This window comes from Vigna umbellata, chromosome 5, assembly GCF_029865625.1.
Source record: "Vigna umbellata cultivar VRB3 chromosome 5, Vumbellata_1.0, whole genome shotgun sequence".
Classification (NCBI taxonomy): Eukaryota; Viridiplantae; Streptophyta; class Magnoliopsida; order Fabales; family Fabaceae; genus Vigna; species Vigna umbellata.
In genome coordinates, this window is record NC_142169.1 from 37,217,080 (window position 1) to 37,239,525 (window position 22,446).

Consider the following 22,446-nt stretch of genomic DNA (forward strand, 5'->3'; position numbering starts at 1 on the left):
TTATGCACTAGTGTGATCTCTTAATTACTGGAAGTAGTGAGGAGCTAATCTCTAATTTCAAAGTCCAAATGCTAAAGGAGTTTGAGATGAGTGATTTGGGAAGGCTTAGCTACTTTCTTAGGATCAAATTCACTAAGACTGAGTGTGGAATTGTGAGGCATCAGTAAAGGTATGTTTTAGACTTGTTAAAAAGGTTTAACATGTTAAACTGTAATGCTGCCAACACTCCAACAGAAGTGGGATTAAGGTTGGAAAAGGAGCCATAGGAGGAAGTTGTAGATCCTACAACTTATAGGAAAATTGTTGGAACCTGAGATATCTCTGTAACACTAGACCATATTTGAGCTATAGTGTTGGAGTGATAAGTAGGTCCATGGAATGCCCAAGGATATCACACATAAATGCAACCAAACGTATTTTAAGGTATCTACAGGGAACACACTCCTATGGGATACTCTTAATGATGACGGACCATCTAAGATTCACATAGGACCTCTTACAAGAGCCATGTCAAAAAAGATTCAAGAAGAAGAAGGATCACCTGACACCTTACTCCTATGGAGAATTACTTACTAAAATTCTTCTTCTCTTTGCTAAATACATTTGTACTAGTTTATAGGACCTAAATAAAGGTTGGAGACCATGCATAATCAACTTAGAAAGCTTGGCAAGCTAAAGGAAGCAAAGGAATCAAAAGATGGAGGAAAAAAGTGTTGTACAGATTGGACCACTTAGCTTCACGATTAGAAAACCAAAGCCAACATGCCTTCCGGATTCTCGCCAACGCTCAACCTGAACCACCATGCGCCCAACCATCTCGGACCAGCTTTTCACGTTTAACATGTTTGTAATGTGTGCTTGGCTGAAACGTGCACTCCAAGCTCCTTAACTTCTCCAGCACATTTTCCTCTTTATGTATAGACAAAATACAACTCAGAAATGGAGGTTTCTCTTCACCTATAAAAGAGATGATCTCTCCTTTGTAAAATCCAACTTTGAAGTAGATTGAATTGCTATTGAGATTTCTCCAGACTCTATACTCTTGGTTCAACTCTTGTGTGTCTATCCAACACACTCTCCTCTAGCTTCCTTCCCTTTTGGAAGGCCTTCTAAGCTTAGAAAGACCTCAAACACTCACCATATACTCACTGAACCTTCCATAGAACACCTTGTGTGCATCAATCCTATATGCTTTATCTCAATCCGCTGCCACATTCTGCGACGCGGTTCTATAAGAGCTAAGCCACTCTCACTTTAGTTTCTTAGTTTTGCGTTGTGTTGTTCAAACTCTGTCACTTTTTATTTTCTTTTCCATCTCTGTCTGGCTCAATTTCATATTTTCCTGTATTGTGCTTGTGTTTCCAATATTGATACATGTTTGTTACACATTTTAATCGATGAATATCCTTAGTTTGTGTTCAATTCAACTTTAAAATCACAAAATCAAGTTTGTCCAATCATTTGCATACTGATGCAATGTTGCTTTTGTGTTCATGTGGTTTAATTTGTTCCAGTTGTGTTTTTCGTTTTAAAATGAGTTCATATGCATTTGTATCCATATATCAACCATATGAGGCAATGAGACAATGTTCTAGACTTGGTGATATAAGCTAAAGCATTCAAACTTGTTTCTGTTTTCAAAAATCTACATAAAAATGCATTTCTAGTTCAAGGTTCTTCAATCTATTTCAAGTTAGTTTTGTTAGTTATGTTGTTTGGAACTACTTTGTTTGATGTTATTGAACATGGCTAAAGGTATGGCAAACCATATTAAGCAATGAAATGCAATATGCATAGCTTAGTTGCTAAAAAATCCTTAGCATGTGCTATCCAAATTTTTCTGTGTGTCACATCCTCTAGATGCTTACCTTCAGTTAGATCTAGAGTTTTAGGCTTTCTTAGTGTCATTGCAACTTCTGTCCAGCTTTGATTCTTTCAAATCTTATTTCTAGTGATGTTTTTGGTACATTTTGGCTACACAATAGGCTATAGCAAGAGTGATTTGTTGAATCTTGTTGTTTTTGTGCATTTACAACTTTTGAGCAAGCTTAAATTGCCATTTCAAAATTGTTCATTTGGTCATTTTCTAGCCTATATGCAGATTTGCCTTTTAAACCATCAAAATATGCTTTAAAATGGAAGTGAACCAGTGATTTGGTATTGCAATATGTTTTTAAGTTGTTTGAGTGATTGAAAATCTTTAAAATGATGATACAAAGTTGTTTGATATCTCACATTAGCTACCGAATCACTTCTAAGCAATTTTGGGTTTAAAACCACCAAATTAGGATCATTTTTCTGGTGTAGAACCATTTTCCAAGTGCTGTTTGAAATTTTGCTTTGCTAATTTCTAATTCTGGATTGGCAAAAGCTAGTTTGGTGTTTCCAAATGAAATTACATGATCCAAAAAGTATATTCAAGTCATAAAAAGCAATTAAAAACCAAGCAATGCAGTTTTGAAGCCCAATAATTAGAAAACCAAAAATCTAAAACTCATTGGGGCATTTTATCAAACAATTTTGCATTTTATCAAACAATTTTCCTGAACTTGGAAATTAATTTGTGATTTTGATTTTCTTTCTTTTTTAATCCATTCTAGTGCCTTTCTTAGGTTCCTTTTGTGTCCCTCCTATTGTTCAACACCTAAAACCAATTGAATTCCACTTGTTTGACTTCAATCTATGTTGTCCAAATCTGTTAGTGTGTGAAACAATCCTGGTGCAGAAAACTGGTTTTGTTTGGAAATGTTTGGCTTATTATAATGGTGTAGTGATGTTTTCTTGAGGTATCCAAGTTGCATAACCCTTTCTCCAATAGGGTAGCATATTAGGAAGTGGAGAGAGTTGAATTGGCACACAAAAACGTTGATCTATGAGCTACCATCTCACATAGTCCAGCAATATTTCAATCATTTGCACCACATTGAGACCAACCTGTTTTGAAGTGCAAAGCTCCATCCAGTCAAATTTTTTTTTTCTTGTTTAAGCATTAATTCAAGTGTAGTTCAAACTAAATATCACGGAACCTTTAAGTTTTAAATTGTTTTGGTTTGCAACTTAAGTGTCTTGGGAAAATGCTCTTCAAGTAATTCCAAGTGTACAATTGAACATTGTAATACTCTAGTTTATGCTTCTCAGTGTGAAAGTGTGTCAAGGGGCTCCATGTGTCACTTGCACTTTCACTTAGGACCGTCTAGCATTTACATTTCCATTTACCATGCTTTCTTTCAAATTGCTTGAATGCCTTTTATGTTTTAAGTCTCTATGATATATAGGTGCGCATTGCATTTAGATAATCCTTCATTTGGTTTCTAGGATCATTTCTGTTGAGATTGTTGATAGGGGGAGCACAGGTTTAGCTTAACCCACAATCTTAGTGATATATGAGTTTTTGATGATGACAACACATAATTAATAACACATGTGTATTCTGTGTTACATGTTATAAGCTTTTCTTTAATGTGTTAAATCTGTTAAAGCATATTTGAGAACATGTTTGTGTTGTTCATTGTATATCACTCTGTTAAATGTGATTTTATATGTGTATGCATGACATATGTTTTTGGAAAAGGAAAATCACAAGCATAATGGTTGAACTTTAAAATGTGTGGCAAAACAATAGTTTTAAGTCGATTACATTATGGGGTGAATCGATTAAAACTCGTGTGTTTGCAGAAATTCTTTTGAAGTGTGCTGTGAGATTTTTCAAAGAGAAAAGTTTTTCAAAACTATGCAAAAGGATTTCACTTAATCGAATGCATGCTCTCTATATTCGAATAAGTTAGTTGATGTTTTGAAAAATTGTTAAATGCTTGTAACAACTAACATAACGATCGTATTTTTAAATATGTTGACAAAGCATTAAATGATAGTCGATTGCATTAATTGTACACTCAATTATTTGTTTGATTGCTGCTAAATCTATTATAACTAATTGTTATATTTGATTACGTTAGTAGCTCAATCGATTAAAATGCGTCTGATATGTGTTATACTATACATTGATGCAGATTTGAATTTTGTAAGAACTTTTGTGATTCTAAAAAATTCATATCCTTTACAGAAAGTTGTGATCTTACAAAAAGAGAGGAAAAGCTCCCCGTTATCCAATAAAGACCTAAAATTCCCAATAATAAACCAAAATCCCCTACACGATTTGTTACAAATGCTTTTTTACAACCATTTGCCGCAATAGGGCGAGTGAACCAAAAGCGTATTAATAAATAAGAACACATTCCAATTAATTACCAAAAAAAAAATTTTGTATCAAATTTGAACTAGTAGCTAATCCCAACATTGAAATATTAAAGAGTCATATAAGCAAAAAATCTCAAATATCCTCGAAAGAAACAAGATTGACCGTGGTGATCAACAACTTGTGATTTCTTGAAGAGCAAGACTACTGGGTTACAAAGATTGATCAATCTGCACATTTGGGTGTTACTGCGTGATCCGATTCTGCAATCTCTTGAAGATTGGTTTGAGTTCCCTGTTGTGACTACAGGAAGAAGAACGTGTGTGTTCTTGACTTTGAGGGTGCCTCAAAGGGTTAGACGGCAGGAGAGATGATTCTTGCTGCTGATCTTGTTGTGTATTACCTATATTTTGATTAGAGTGTTAGAGAGGTGTTTTACATTTTTGACGTGAGGTCTTCTATAGAAACCTTGTTGTAAAAACCTTGATCATTATAGTGCATTTGCTTTCGTGGTTGGAAGGACATCTAGAGACACTTTGGCTAGGAAGGACTTGGTTCTTAAGCTTGTCCATTTTTGACTCACCTCTCCTTCCTGTGAGCTATTTGGATCCATTTTACCTTTAGAATCTTTTTAGAAATCCTTCTACAAAAATTAAAAAGTTTGTGAAAATTTTTAGACTCTTCACTTGTGCAAGTTTTTCAAAAATCTTGTGAAAACCTTTCCTTTACACTTCACAAGTATGAGTCATTCAAGTGTTCAAGGGAGTATTAGACACGATTATGATAATATACACTTAAGTGAAGAACTCCAAAGAACCCAAGCCGAGCTTCGCCAGGCACGACAAGAAATTAATGAGCTTAGGCAAATGTTTGCTAGCATTAATGTTAACCAAAAAGGAAAAGCTCATGCTGAATCGTCCCATAGGAACAACAATGATCTTGGTGATATTCATTCACATCATAGTGACCAAAATGTTTATAGTGGTCATCATAATAATGACTACTATCAACCCCCTCCTAGGAGACACCACAATCATAGAGAAAATCATATGGAACCACCCAAACTTGACCTTCCTCCTTTCTATGGACGAGATGATGTAGAAGAATATTTTGAGTGGGCTATGAAGGTAAAACAAATTTTTGAGTGTTACCATATAGATTATTCCAGAAGGGTACCCTTCAAAGCTTTGACCTTTCAAGGCGCTACTCTATATTGGTGAACATCTTTGATTAGAGACCAACGAATGTGAGAAGCATATACCATTCAATATTGGAATGAGCTTAAAGCAGCCTTGCATATAAGACATGTTCCAACATATTATGGGAGGGAGATCATGGACAAGCTCCATCGACTCCAATAAAGAAACATGAGTGTAGAGGAGTATCAACAAAAAATAGAATTACTCATGTTAAGAGCTGGAATTAAAGAGGAAGAAAGAGTCACAATTGCTAGATTTCAAAGTGGACTTAACTATGAGATAAGAGATAAGGTAGAAGTTTTACCTTATCAAGATCTTATTGAATTTGTCCAACTATGTGTGAGAGTGGAAGAATAGCTTCGACGGGAAGCTTCCACTAAAAAGACTTATCCTACAATATCCATGTATTAAAAATATTATAAGAGGGAGGGTAGTCAATCGAGATACGAGGAACCTCGAGAAAGAGAAAAAGAAAAAAGTTGGATGGGGAAACAGAAAAGAAACTAAAAAAGTGATAAAAGAGAAGACTTTGAGTTTGGTAGATCGTGCCTTGACCAAAGATGTTGTCCGCACAAATTTTCCAAAAATATTTTTCTTGGACAACCTCATTTTCTTCTCTAGTGAAAAGAGGCACTTGTTTCAATAAATTATCAACTTGATTCTCTTCCCAAGGGGTTACAAAAACTTTTGAAAGAATTTGATGATTTATTTCCTATAGAGGTACCAAGTGGTTTACCACCTCTAAGGGGAATAGAACATCAAATTGATTTAATCCCTGGGGCAAGCCTTCCCAATAGGCCAACCTATAGGACCAACCTCAATGAATCAAAAGAGATAAAGAAACAAGTTAATAACTTATTGAATAAAGGGTGGATCCAAAAGAGCCTTAGTCCTTGTGTTGTGCCAATGTTGTTGGTCCCAAAGAAAGATGGATCTTGGAGAATGTGCACTGATTGTAGGGCCATCAACAACATCACTATTAATTATAGGCACCCTATTCCTAAGTTGGATGACATATTGGATGAACTACATGGAGCAAACATGTTTACCAAGATTGATCTTGAAAGCAGATATCACCAAATCCGAATTAAAGAAGGAGATGAATGGAAAACCGCTTTCAAGACCAAGTTTAGTTTGTATGAATGGTTAGTCAATGCCTTTTGGCTTAACCAATGCTCCTAGTACATTCATGCGTTTAATGAATCATGTCCTTCAAGAATACATAGGAAGGTTCCTAATGTATGGGTAGAGATAAGAGCTGTTTTAATCAAGAAGGTCATCCCATTGCTTACTTTAGTGAAAAACTTAGGGGACCAACTTTAAATTATCCTACCTATGACAAAGAGTTATATGCCATTATTCGAGCATTGAAGACTTGGGAGCATTATTTGGCATCTCGTGAGTTTATTATCAATACTAACCATGAATCTCTCAAGTATCTTAAAGGGCAAGGAAAATTAAATAAAAGACATGCAAAGTGGGTGGAGTTCCTCGAGCCGTTTCCATATGTCATCAAACATAAAAAAGGGAGTACAAATGTTGTTCGGATGCTTTATCTAGACGCCATGCATTATTAGTCACCCTAGGATCACAAATATTAGGTTTTGATGATATTAAACAACTCTATGAAACTGATGAAACATTTTCATCCACTTATTCTTCATGTCTTAAGAAGTCATTTGATGGATACTACATGTCTGAGGGGTATCTTTATAATAAAGGAAAATTATGTATACCCCAAGGATCCATTAAAAAGCTTCTTATTAAAGAAAGTCATGTAGGAGGACTCATGGGCCATCATGGAGTTGACAAAACTTTAAATATTTTGAAAAACAAATTTTATTGGCCGCACATGAGAGTAGATGTTCAAAGGCATTGTTCTAGTTGTATAGCCTACTTACAAGCTAAATATAATGTTATGCCTCATGGACTTTACCTTCCTCTTCCAATAGCTAGTTCCCCTTGCGAGGACATAAGTATGGACTTCGTCCTAGGTTTACCATGAACTCAAAAGGGGTTTGATTCTATCTTTGTGGTGGTTTATCGTTTTAGCAAAATGACTCATTTTATACCCTACCACAACATAGATGATGATATTTATATTTCCAGACTTTTCTTTAAGGAAATAGTACGATTGCATGACTTACCTAAAACTATAGTTTTTGATAGAGATGTTAAGTTCCTTAGCCATTTTTAGAAAACCTTATGGGCAAAGCTAGGAACGAACTTTTTATTTTCTACCACATGTCACCCACAAACTGATGGGCAGATATAAGTAGTAAATAGATCTCTCTCTACTTTATTACGGGTAATGTTAAGAGGTAATCATAAAAATTGGGATGATCATCTACCTCACATAGAGTTTACTTACAATAGAGTAGTCCACAAGACTACTAATCTTTCTCCTTTTGAGGTTGTTTATGGTTTTAACCCTATCACACCACTTGATCTACTACCTCTTCCAAAATCATCTTCTTTTCTTCATAAATAAGGTGTATCTAGAGCAGAATTTATCAAGAAATTACACGAAAAGGTAAAAACCCATATTAAAAAACAAACTCAAAAATATACTAAATACGACAACAAAGGGAGAAGAAAATTACTTTTTAGAGAAGGAGACTTAGTCTGGCTTCATTTGAGAAAAGATAGATTTCCCACTCAAAGAAAGTCCAAACTAAGTCCAAGAGGTGATGGTCCTTTCAAGGTGGTCAAGAAAATAAATGACAATGCATACATGTTAGACCTTCTTGAAAGTTATGGTGTCAGTCCTACTTTTGACATCTAGGATTTAATTCCTTTCACAGGAATTGGTCAACAAGACCAAGAAAATCTGAGGACAAATCCTTTTCAAGAGGGAGGGACTGATGGCGGACCATCTAAGATGCACATAAGACCTTTTACAAGAGTCATGTTAAAAAAGATTCAAGAAGAAGAAGGATCACCTAACACATTACTTCTATGGAGAATTACTTACTAAAATCCTTCTTTTCTTTGCTAAATACATTTGTACTTGTATGGACCTAGAAAATAGAGTATTAGAGTAGATAAGCGTATTAAAATAATGAGACGATCATTTTTATTTTTAAAATACTCTTATAATATAAATAGAAATTTCTAAAGCTCGGTTCATTATCTAAATATATACATCTCTCTAAAACACTGTTTCCTTTCCTTTCTCTGCCTTTTCTCTAACTTTTCTCACAATTGGAGTCTCTGATTGATGATCAGGAAGCGCCTAGACAATCCTTGTGTCAAGGGCAACAATCTAGACTGATCAATTTCTCATTTTAAACCAGTAAGATTCGTTCCCCTTTTCTAAGTTTTCTATAATTCTGTGGTTTCACAGAATTTCTGCTCTTGCATGTGTTTGAAGTTTCCTTTTCCTAAATTCTAGTTCAATTTAAGCTCCAAGAGTTGTTTCTATCACCAATTGGTGATCTATAGGTGTTTCTAGATTTTCCTTGTAGTGCAAGGCACGGTCGAAGTAACCTTGTGAGCTGGGCAGTATATCTCTGAGGTAAGGGAAGCTAAAGTACTTTGATTTTTAATTTTGTTGTATATATATATATATATATATATATATATATATATATATATATATATATATATATATATATATATATATATGATAAGCATGTGAATTATGAACTGTTAAACTAAATTTCTATTTTAAGGTATTATTGAGATGTATTTTGAATGTTATGTTGTGCAAATCGTTGAACTGTGAAATTTAACCTGATTGAATGATGTTTAATGTGTGATTGGTTGTGTTATAAGTTAGAAATCTGTGATAATATGAATTGGTTGTGAATTGAGTCATCTTGTTGTGGTTTAGAGTAGTTTATGCTTGTTTTAAGTCAACTAGGAGTTAAGGGCTCAATTGGTCTGTTGGGATAGTTTGGGTAGGTCAAATGATTGTTTGAGTCACCAAAATGGTCAAAAACATGTTCAAAGTGGTAGATTGTGATTTGGGTCCCTAAGTTGATAAATTTGATGTTCTAGAGTAGCAATTAATCCATAAACACTTTAGATTGATGTTAGGAAGGTTTAGAATCATTTAGTCAAGTCTAATTAGGTATATAACACAATCTAGGAGTGTTAGAAGTTGGGAAAAATAGATAGAATTGGTAATTGGAGTTTGAGTTGCATAATTCTGCAGATTTTTGTTCTGTAGATTATGCAGATTCGCACAGCGAGTCACACTGGCAAGATGCTCTTTGCCAGGGCATTCACACAGTGAATAGATGCGCTGCGTGAATGGTTTGAGAGGGTTGTTCTCTGTTTGACGATCCGCATGGCGAATCGGCTCGATATGCGACTTGTTGGGGTCTAGGACTATTGCCATTTTTATTCGAATAACGAATAGATGCGCTTTGCGAGTGTTTAGGGAGTCTGAGCCACTGCTTAGGGCTCTCGCATAGCAATTTGGGGTGTTATACGAGGGGTTTAGGGTCTGATACAATTAGAAGTTTATTCGCATAGCGAACTTAACCGTTGTGCGAATGGTTATGAGGGGTGGGTCTCTGTCTGAAGATTCGCATAGTGAGTGGGGTCGCTGTGCAAGAAACCTCTGGATTCGCTCTGCGAATGTGTGCGCTGTGTGAATGGTCCAAGTTATTGTTCACCTATTTCTTTCTTGTATTCACAAAACCTGAATGAATTGTAATACATTGTAAGGCTTGTATGATGTATGAAATATGGTGTATGATTTAGTATGATTATGAGTCATATTCCAAGTAAAAGTATGTGAATCAAAGTGGTGAATGTAAGCTTCAGTGTAGAATCTCTTGGTGAGATTCCTGGTTGTTTAGAATGAATGCAGGAGTTCAGTCTTGGGGGTTATCCTGAAACTTCAATAGTCTTTCATTCTCAAGTAGAGAGGATTGAACCACGTCGTGAGGAGTAGTAGGAGGTCTTAGTCTTGGAGGCTTCCAGTATGCTCCAAGGCATGGTACAAACTAACCTCGTGAGTATGGTAGGGTGAAACCCATTGATAATGGCTTTGCAAAGCAGTAGAGGCCACCACGAGTGCATGACCCGCCATAGCTCGACAATCATTCAACGTCCGGACAAGTCAAGTCTAGAATATAACATGTTAGGATGTTTGATTTAGTTACTATGTTTGAATTATCTTGTGTATGTTATGTGCTATTGAATTGTATGTTTTCTTTTATATCTAGCTTACCCTTTTGCCTGTGTTTATATTTTGTATGTTTGGTGTTCTTTCTTTGCAATGATCATCCAATGGATGCAAGTAGAGGGAGATGAGGTGCCTCTAGAGCAGGCTTTGGAGGACGAGGATGCTACTACTTAGTTTAGTTAGGTTAATTACTTTGGTGTATAGTTTTGGAATACTCTCTAGTATCTAAAGTTTTAAATTCTACAGTTATTTTGGATGATTGTAAAGTTTATACTTTATATCCTAGTCTATAACTATTCTATTTTATTATTTCTGTGACTACTATTATATGGTTTATTACTATATTATGGGATGTTACAATACTATTTTGTAGGACCTAAATAAAGGTTGGAGACCATGCATAATCAACCTCGGAAGCTTGGTAAGCTAAAGGAAGCAAAGGAATCAAAATATGGAGGAAAAAGAGTGTTGTACGAATTGCACCACTTAGCTTTCGGATTAGAAAACCAAAGTCATGATGCCTTCCGGATTCTCGCCAACGCCTAGCCTGAACCACCATGCGCCCAGCCATCTCAGACCAACTTTTCACATTTAACACGTTTTTAATGTGTGCTTGGCTGAAACGTGCACTCCAAGCTCTTTAACTTCTCCAGCACACTTCCTTCTTGATGTATAGACGAAAAACAACTCAGAAATTAAGGTCTTTCTTCACCTATAAAAGAGATTATCTCTCCTTTTGAAGTATATTGAATTTTGTTGAGATTTCTCCAGACTCTATACTCTTGGTTCAACTCTTGTGTGCCTATCCAGCACACTCTCCTCTAGCTTCCTTCCTTGTTGTAAGGCCTTCTAAGCTTAGAGAGACCTTAAACACTCACCATACACTCACTGAATCTTCCATCGAACACCTGGTGTGCACCAATCCTTCATGCTTCATCTCATTCCACTGCCTCATTCTGCGACTTCGAGCTGTTCTAGCATGGAGTTGGGACTTGCTTTCATCACTTGGGAAGAGGAAAAACTGGAAAAGAAGTACACATCACTTATTATTCAGATGCAAATTGGTGTGGAGATAAATGGGATAGAAGAAGCACAACTGGGTATATCTTCTTCATTGAAGGGTCTCTATCTCATGGAGCTCAAGAAAAGAGCTTGTGGTTGCTTTATCTTCGTGTGAGGCAGAGTATATAGCTGCCTGTGAAGCTACGTGTTAGGCAACTTGGCTGGTTTCGTTGATGGAAGGGTTGAAGGTTGAGTTAGATGGAAAAGTAAGACTGCTTGTAGACAACAAGTCAACCATTGATTTAGCAAAGCATCTTACATATCATCGGAGAAGTAAGCACATTGAGACCAGATTCCACCACATCAAAGAACAAGTCAGTAATGAAAAACTAGTGGTGGAACATTGTAGATTCGAAGACCAACTCACAGATATACTCACCAAAGCACTAAAAGGAGAGCGCTTTCTAACACTAAGAAAGCTAATTGGTGTTGTGAAAACTAACACCTTTAAAGATCATTCGAAAGGGTGTTCAAAACCCTAGACCCTAGTGTTTCATTCGTGAGAGGAGGTTTGCTCGAGAAGGGTTATTCCCGATTTCAATCGGTGAAAAGTGTTCGTTTTATCATAGAAGAAGGGTTTTTCCCGATTTCAATCGGTGAAAAGTGTTCGTTTCATCGGAGAAGAAAGTTTTACTAATTCAATCGGTGAAAGGAGTCATTTTTCTTCAAAGAAAAAGGATTTTGATTTTGTTAGGGTTTTTAATTTATGGAGGAATATTGAGATGTAAATCAAAAATAGATTAAATTAACTTTTTCATGTATAAAGTTGTAATATACTTTCAGAAATAATGTACAGAAAATATTCAGTGTACCTGGTGTGAGCTTTCTCTCTTCATCCTAATCTCCCTCTCTGCCTCTGTTCTCAGCCTTCTCTCTATACTTCTGGTGGTTTTCCCTCTTTCTCTCTCAAAACCCTAGAACGACAACCTCTCTTAACTCAACTGTCTATCATTAGTCCACTTTCATGTAAAAATAAAAAGGTTTAGCTCATTTCAATGTAATATTAGACTTTTAATGACTAGAAAAAAGTTAAGCAGGCCAGTCTGTCAGCTTAGCAACGGATTAGGACAAATTGTAAAGTTAAACTCATTTTTAATTAATAGGCTAGTCCAATTCAATCCATTTTTGACCGATCAATGTCAGGTTTAAACCGGGCAGGATTGCCCTATTTTGCCACTCCTAAAAATAGCCAAGCAAGCAATACTATGAACACCAATGAAGGTCCTTCTATGCAGCAACAACTTGAAAGTTGAAAACTTTCATGACTTTTTTCCGATCAACATTTTGAAAATGGTGGAAGATGTCAGAAGTTTAGCTGAACATTGAGTTGAGATACAGTTTCTAGTCACTGTTCAGCATTACGTAGATGGATTTTCTTCTTGCACCTCTTTTATTATTAATTATACTCCATATTAACACAGGATTAAAATATCCTTCCTAAGTGCACCATGTCATTACTTCCACTGTTGTTCCTTCGCCACTTACATTTTAAAAATGGTAAAACGATATTTTGAATTTTATGGAGGTGAAGATATAAATTATGGAGGTGCAAGGAGAAAAAGTCTTGGGGAGTGAAAATAACATATTTTGTACAGAGGGGTTTTATGGTTTGTTTAACCAATGTCTCTAACTTAAACATAATTTGACATGTTTATAATTTAAAATTAAATCTATTTTTTTTTTCTAACTACTGGATTATGATGAAGCCTTTTATCTCCATAAGTTTCTAAATTTTGACAGACTGATTGATTTTCAGAATATCTTCAGTACAGAAATCATAGGTGAAATGTTCAATTTAGAATCTCAATCTTTTAATTTTTTTTATTGAACCATGCTAGTATAAAAAATTGTCAAATTTTAAGAATAAAAAATATTTTTTAATCTTAATGTAATAATTCAATTAATTTTTAAATTTAAAATACAAATAAAAATTTTAAAAATATAGATCTCATGACATCTTTTGTAAAAGAAAAAATCTTCAAAATAGTATAACGAGCTAAGTTAAAGTAAAATAAAAATTTATTACAGCATTTTGTAAAACTCTTATATTAAAGATATTTTTAATCCACTATTTAATCATACAAAAGTAAAATGCAATTTAAAAATAGGTATATTTTATACTTAAAATTATTTTAAATCGATCTGATCGCTAATATTATTTTATAATTTGTAACTTCATCAATAATTACGTATTAACAACAGATTATATTCATTTAATATATTTATTATGCATAAAGTAACAATATATTTATATTAACATATATTATAAAAACATGTTTTAATTATAATTCTACACTGTATCTCTATATTTAATTATATATAATGCTGAATATTAAAATTTATGTATTGTGGCAACATCACAACTCAGGCTGATACAGTATTATTTCTAATTTATTGAGTTTTAATCGGGTTGAGTGGGAATTTAAATAATCAAATTTATAATAACTTTATGTTAAATAATAACAAAGATAAGTTAATGTTACACTAATTTTTCAAAAGCAGAGATGAAGTTTGAACATGTTAAATTTTATTCATTGGGCCCAATATAAAGAATATATCTCTTTCTTACGACTTGGGTAATACTTTTTGCACTCCCATGGCTTTCTTTTTCACGGGTTTGGAAATGTCTAAAATAGACACATTTAGATTGTCAAATTCGGAAATACACAAATATATTTCTAGATCTGAAATTAAATTATACAATTCAAAAGAATATTTTAAATTACATAATTTATAATAAATCTTTAAAATTCTAAATTTTATAAATTAAACATAGATTTTGTATTACGTAATTTATATTACACTTTTAAATTGCATAATTTGAAAATGTAATATAAATTTATTTTATAATTTAAAATATATTTTCTTATTTCCAAATTTAATATCTAGAATATATTTTTAAACTTTTATTTTCTTTAATTCAGAATGCATTTTTAAATTATATAATATGTTTCATATTATACAATTTAAAATATGATTATACTTTTAAATTTTAAATTAAACAATATAAAATAAATTCTAATGATGTTAAATTTCTTAAAAAAATTCAAAAAAGAAAAAAAGATGAAGGAAGAGAATGTGAAGTGATTAATAAATTTAGTGTTTGAAATATAGAGAAAAACATAAGAGTAGTCAAATCATACGGAAAAATCAATGATTAGTTCTCTGCTATTCAGAAAAGTAAAGTATTATAAAAGTGATAATTTTGAAATATATGATTTGAATAAAATTGTAGAGAAATAGAATATTATATATTATTTAAAAGATGTAGTTGGGAAGTGGAATATTAAGATATAAATAATGGAAATGTGAATAATAAGAGCTTGTGAGCATATAAGCATAAGCACAAAAGAAGAAAGGAAAGAGAAAACCTTGAGTTTCCATATATACATAGAAACAGTGACAGTGAAAAGTGACGAAACAGAAACCTAAAGAATAGTAATTGAGTATGAGTGATAGTTAGAAGTCTAGGCCCCTCTTAGGACAAATTACAACCACCATGTGTCATCAAACATTTCCCTTTCCTATTCATTCCTCCATGGCTTTATAATCAGGGATCAGAAAACAATTTAATTAAATTTTAACATTTAAAAAACATATAATATTGAATTAAATAGATAATTAAGATCGAATAACTTATTGAAATTATATGGATATTATGCTCAACTCAAATTTATATTTTAATATTTATAAATTTATAAATATGTTTAAAATTTTAAATTTTACTTTTAATATGATATTATTATGTTGAAATTTAATAGTAAATTATAATCATTATTATTAAAATTATATATATTATATTTTGCCTTAATACCTCTTTTGGTCCCTTGAAAGGGGGACATGTTCAAATGCGTCCTATATTTTTTAAGAAGTTAAATAGGGTCCCAACTTCTGAAAAAAGTGTTTAATTTACTCTTTTTTTGTCACGGCGTTAATTTTTTAACGGTGCAGCTGACAACGTGGACGAAACAGAACGACGTGTCTATTATAGGTGAATACGTGGCTGTCTGAGGGTAAATTTATGAAAATAAATAGATAGGTTAAAAAAATAGGGATTAGGGTTTGGGTTGCGGAGAACTTGGTCTTTGAGGTGAGGAAAGTGTTTAGGGCGAGATAGGAATGGCTTCTTCCCAAGGTTGTTCGTTTTCGAAAAGTTGGGCCAGCGGATCTTCTCGTTCGTCCCATGGTGGTGGTTGAAGGGGAGGTGGGATAATCTCTACTTGTTATTGTGGTGATATTGCTGTAACCAAAGTCGCGAGAACTACGAAGAATGCTGGGAGAAATTTTTGGGGATGTCCTCATTACAAGGTTTGAAGTATACCCTTCTGAGTTTATGTTTTCTTCACTTGATGGATTTGTTGATAGATTCCCTGACTTGGTGAATAACAGGGTGGATCTTCAATTGGGAGCTCCTGTAACTTTTTCAAGTGGTGTTCTGAAGAGAACATTGATGAAAAAGATTGCACAATTGTGAGGAGGATAAGTGAGCAAGAAAATGCAGTGAAGGATTTGCAGAAAAGGATGAAGTTGTTAGTTGTAGCTTTGTGTGTGTGTATTGCGCTGGACCTTGTGATATTCAGGTTCTGTTTAGGTTGATGTAGTTAGATGAGGAAATTGGGTGTTTGTTTTATGTTTTGTTTACGTTCATGTAATGTATTTGGATGGTTGAAAAAAGTAGGTTGGCAATGTGAAGGTGTTTTGATTGGTGTAAGATCAATAATGCAATGTATTACGTACCATTGACTATTTTAATGAGTTAAATTCAGTGAAGAATGTTCGAATCAGTCCCCCATTTGCTTTAAAAATATTCACATAGGTCAACCCAATAATGTATATGATGATGACAAAACATACATATTACCAGTTTGTGCAGAAATAAGAAATCTAAGTACAAGTTATGACCAAAATATCATCAAAGCACTTTCCTTCATTACCATACATAAATATTACCAGTACATGATCAAAATATCAGTTCATCTTGTGACCAAAATAAAGACAGTACATAATACATCCAATTCATCTAACTAATAGTACATAATACATCACCATGAAAGTAAACACATGAAGTTCTTAATGAGAGTATATAATACATCCAATTCATCTAACTATCTTTTCTTCTGACATCTAATTTTGTCTTTGTATTTTTAAAATGTCCAATATAGATTTTCCATCTTCTACGCGAAAATGTTCAATTTTCAGAAGGTCTTCTTGACTGTTATTCAAAAGTTCTAATAGTGTATGAATATTGGATCTTTTGAGACAATTATAGATCCTGGTCAACATTGCTGGACGGGTTGTTTGGGGACTTGGTGACTGTGATGGTAGAGGGGTTTGGGAACTTGGAGGTGGCTGTGATGGTTGTGTTTCGTCCATTGGCTGTGTTGTTTGTGATGGCTGGGTTGTTTGTGCTATTTAGGTTGTTGTTGCTGGCTGGGGCCGTAAAGGGCAATTATTCTTGTTGTGCCCCCTCTGACGACAAATGCTACATTTTTTTCCTATGCCCACCAACATGCATTTGAGTGTCATCCTTAGTTAGCTCCCATGCCTCCAACCTCCTTTTTTTCTTTGGCCTCCTAGGCAACTTCCTCATCATTGGTGGTAGTACATCATTGCAATTTGTAGTTTCCCATAATAGGTGGCCATTGATTAGAAAAATTATGGAGGCATACGCCTCTTCATATGTGGATCTTGTGAAGCAAGTGGGTATAAAATTCTCTGGATCAACATTTGAGTAGTTCATTGCTGCAATTGCATGACAGTATGGGATGCCACTGATCATCCACTTTCTACAGCTACACTCTTTAGTGTCCAGGTCCAGTGTGAACTTGTTCCCAACAGCTGAAGTGTGCCTAACCTCAAATATCTTTCGTGAAGACCAGTTGAAATACATAAAGCACGTAAACAATGAAGATAATTGAAAAATGTATATAATTGGTTATAATTGGTTTCCCTCTTGCATGAATAAGAACACTGTTGAAAGCTTCACTTATGTTGTTATCTAGGGTATCACACATTGCTTGACCTGTGAAGCGAGATCTTGGCCAAAACCTGTTGCACAAAAATTTCTCAAATGAATTACAATGCATCAGTGACAGAAAAGTGCATGTAATGGCCAATGGGTTACCTCGGGGGAATGCCTATGAGGTATTTATATGCTTCAACATTGACATCTTTAATTTTCTGCATTTCTCTCTCCTAGGCCTGGGATATGTGCATGTGGCAGCCCTCCACATCAGATTTTTTAATATTTGGCCACCAAACATTTTCCTAAAGTATGGATAGAGGTGCCTGAGGCAGAATCTTTGTTTTGCCCTAGGCAGAAGCTCCTGGATAGCTAGGACCAACCCCTGCACAATTACATTTAGTAATAAACCGAGATCCTTTAACAAAGCATTAACTAAAAATGAATATAAAAACTACATTTAGCTGGGACCAACCCCTACACACTTCACTATTCCCGAGGTCTTCAATTAACAATTGCAAAAACCAGGTCCTACTGTCTTTGTTATCCACTTCTACTACTGCATAGGCAATGGGTAGCATTTGGTCGTTTGGGTCCCTACCAACAGCAGTAATAACTCCCCCTTGTAATAACCTTTCAAAAAACAGTCGTCTAAACATATAATGGGCCTACAGCTTATGAAACTTTCTTTACAAGCTTTGAGACAAACATACATTCTTTGGAAGATTGGGTCACCATTATCAGAGTCAACTTTAATCTGAACTGTTGACCCTGGGTTACACCTCAATAGCTCATGTCCATAGTCATAGATCATTTTATACTGTTGTTTGAAATCTCCTTCAACCTGTCTTGTGGCAATTAACTTTGCCCTTCTTGCTTTGGATATTGACACATTTGTATTCCATTTTCTTAATAGTTTAGTACGAATGTCATTCACCCTTAAATTAGGATTGTCAACTAAAGACCTATCTATTTTCTGACTCAACCACTTAACATTCATCAGTTTAATTTGTTAAGTTGCCTACTACAAGTGTGAGTATCAATTATCTTCCTCAATTTCCAAATTTTGCATGATGGCAAATACCCACAGTAAGCTATCCACGGGCACTTACCTTGGCCACCCATGCATCTCACCCTCACCCTATGGTTATCATTTTTCACAAATTTTAGACCCCTCCCAGCATGAACAACATACCTTCTAATGGAATCCTTAAAGTCTTCCTTGTCGCTAAAAATGGTGCTCATTTCCCTCTTGTAGTCTGTCATGGACTTCTGTTTTGCATATTTTGAAAAAGGACCTACAAATACTCTTTCCTCGTTGTCATCCTCCTCACTTCCACCGTTTTCAGGAGTTAAAAGCACATCAGACTCCCAATCTAAATCTGGCAAACCCCTATATTGTTGTTGGGTTTCATTATCACTGTCTTCAACCACGTATTCATCACCACTCAGATCATTCATTCCTGGTTCATCATTGTCCACTTCCACTTCTTCTTGGCTATCAACGTCAACTCCATCCTCAATGTCCACTTCCACTAATTCTTCACTTTCAACCTCAACTCCATCCTCATTGTCCACTTCCACTACTTCTTCACTTTCAACCTCAACTTCATCCTCAATCTGAACCTCCACTGCAACCTTATCCTCACCCTCCGCTGCATCCTCGTTCTCAACCTCAACTTCATCCTTATTCTCAACCTCCACCGCATCCTCGTTCTCAACCTTCAATGCATCATCATTCTCAACATCCACTACATCCTCGTTCTCAACATCCACTGCATCCTCGTTCTCAACCTCCACTGCATCCTCATTCTCAACATCCACTAAATACTCATTCTCAACCTCCACTACACCCTCAACTACGTCCTCAATTCCTTGATCACCACCCTAAACATGTGCTTCTCCTCCTATGCCACTACCCTCACCACTCTCTGCAGGACCTTCACATAGGTAAAGAATCTCATTCTCATCATTTTCTACAATAGCTGGTTCGTCTACCCCATGCACAACATAGAGGTTCATTTTCCCCAAATAATTAGTCACCTTCATCATGTTCATAGCTCCTTTATCATCATCAAGCTTATGTAAAACATGATGGGTATTGTAATATAATTCTTTTACTTCCATGTAACCCAGATGTTTAAGTGAACCTAATACTCCAAAATAACACCATTTATCAGGGTCTACGTCCCAATAAACTATCTCCCCACCTATATACTTAAAGGGGACTTCTTTAATCAAGGTCCCACCGTGGTGGACCACTACCTGAAACATGTCATCAGACATCCCTACCCGAACCCTGCAAATGCAAACGGGGACCACTAAATGAAGTTAAACTAAGACCTATGGGACCACTGTCAACCATCAAAAGAAGACAACTTTTCACACACAACAATTTAACCCGTAGTTAAACCCCCAAAATGCGATAATGACATAGATACCATATCCAATAACACAATTTCATAAAATTATAAAACATAAACACTAACCTGATTTCCGCTTTTCAATTCGCTCTGCAGATTTCAGCTTCCAGAACACCCCAATTTGAACACAGTTCCTCCACAATGCTTAATCCCAATTCGTGAATTCTCTGCAACCCAAACCCTAACCCCTATATTTTTAACCACTACCACTTTATCTTTATTTATTTTCACAAATTTACGCTCAGACAGCCACGTATTCACCTATAATAGACACGTCGTTCTGTTCAGTCCATGCTGTCAGCAACACCGTTACAAAATTAACGCCGTGACCGAAAAGGATTAAATTGAACAGGTTTTTCACAAGTTGGGACCCTATTTAAATTTTTAAAAAGGTAGGACGCATTTGAACATTCCTCCCCTTTCGAGGGACCAAAAGAGGTATTAAGCCTTATATTTTAGAAGAAGAATTATTATAGGTTTAAACCCTCGAATGATCCTCGTATTTGTATGGGAATCTCAAGTGGGTCCTCGTTTTTTGAACTGTCAAAATTTGGTCCATATACTTGTAAAATTGAGCCAATTAAGCCGTTAAGTTGTCGTTGACGGCGTTTACGGGTGCTGATGTGATGCACACTTAATAAGTTGATGTGTACTGTTTGATTATATGGAAGTTTTATTTAAATTAAGAGATTATGACATGACAAAATTTAATTGGTTTATATTAAAATTTAGGGATTTTATTTGCTTTGAGTAAGGAAAGTGGTGTCGGGGAGTGACGAACAAGCGTGGTTTTTCTAGGTTTGGCTGAGGTTGATGGTGAAGGCGCGACGAGGAGAAGCGGTTGGTTTCCCTGGTTTTGTGATTTTGCTTTTCTTCCTTGGAGTTTTTTAGGTTGGTGTTGATTTTCCCAAATTGGGGCTATGCGATTCTAGAGTTTCCCAAATTGCGCTTTTGTTCTCTCGTGTTGTGCCTCGCGAAGTATGCGAAGTTCGGCGTCTTCAGTTCAAGTTGTCTCAACAGTGGAATTGAAGGTCAAGGTGGTGCGAACATGGGGTGGTGGTCTGTAAGTTGAGACGTGGCGAGAGTTTGCATGGCGGTGCTATTGTTAACAGTGGGCGGTGAGTAGAGGCAAGAAAGCTATGCAACATTTCTGGCCCCTGGGACCCCCTACCAGAATTTGAAGTAGTAGATGAGGAACCAAATCTTTTTTCCATTTCACGCTGGTATCCATTGGGTATATACTTAAGCTGTCTTCAAAAGATAGAAACTTCAGAAATAAGAACTTTCAACACATGTAAAGAAAGGGATTGTCTTGTATTGAAATAAAATATAACTATTTTCAATTGTTCTATATTGAAAACTAAATAGACAACAATAGTTTTACTAGTCCTAGTTTCAAGTTTAGTTTCTAAAAACAAGTAGGACTAGCACCACCGTATGTTTTGAGTATGTTCCCTGAAATGACATTTATTACATCAAAGTGAACAGAAAAGGGAGCTAAAAAAACAAAAAAAAAAGGGCAAACCTGTTGAGTATTTCCCTGTGATGCTGAATGCCCATTCAAGCTGCCCCTGTTTTGCCTATGCTAACTGTTATTGTTAAAAACCTAAGAAGGAAAGATGTGCGATGAAGGAGATGATGCACGAAGATGGTCACAGTGCGAACAAGTTTCACATCGAGGTTGCAGCGGTGTCTCTTCGTTAGAGCAGGTTGCCACGTCAAAAACTCTTAATTTTAAAAAAAAAATCCATATAAAAAAACGCTTTTACATCAGTATGCACCACGTTAGCAACTGTAAACACTGTTAGTGACAACTTAACGGAGAGGGCTTAATTGGCTCAATTTTACAAGTACATGGACTAAATTTTGACAATTTAAAAAACGAGGACACACTTGAGATTCTCATACAAATACGAGGACCATCCGAGAGTTTAAACCTTTATTATTTATATCATTTATTCAAAACAAAACTAATTTTTCATTAAAATAAATTAATTTAGTATAAATTTGTAATCCGAAAAATCTCAACCAAATATCTAATTTGTAACATCCCAAAATATAGTCATAAATCACATTATAATAGTCACAAAATAATATGATAGAACAATTATGGACTATTAAATAAAGTATTAACTTTACAATCATCCAAAATAACTATAAAATTTAAACTTTAGATACAAGGAGTTATCAAAACTATACATAAAACTACTCTTAAGTCCAACTATGTTGAAGCATCCTCGCCATCCAGAGTCTGCTCTAGAGACACCTCCTCTCCCTTTGCTCACATCCACAAGGTGATCATTGCAAAGGAAGAAAACCGAACATACAAAACACAATCATAAACATAAGGATAAGCTAGATATAAAAGAATTCATACAATTGCACAACATATAACATACTCAAGATTAAACAAGCAAGATAAACTAGTTCAAACATCTTAACATGTTATAATCTAGACTTGACCG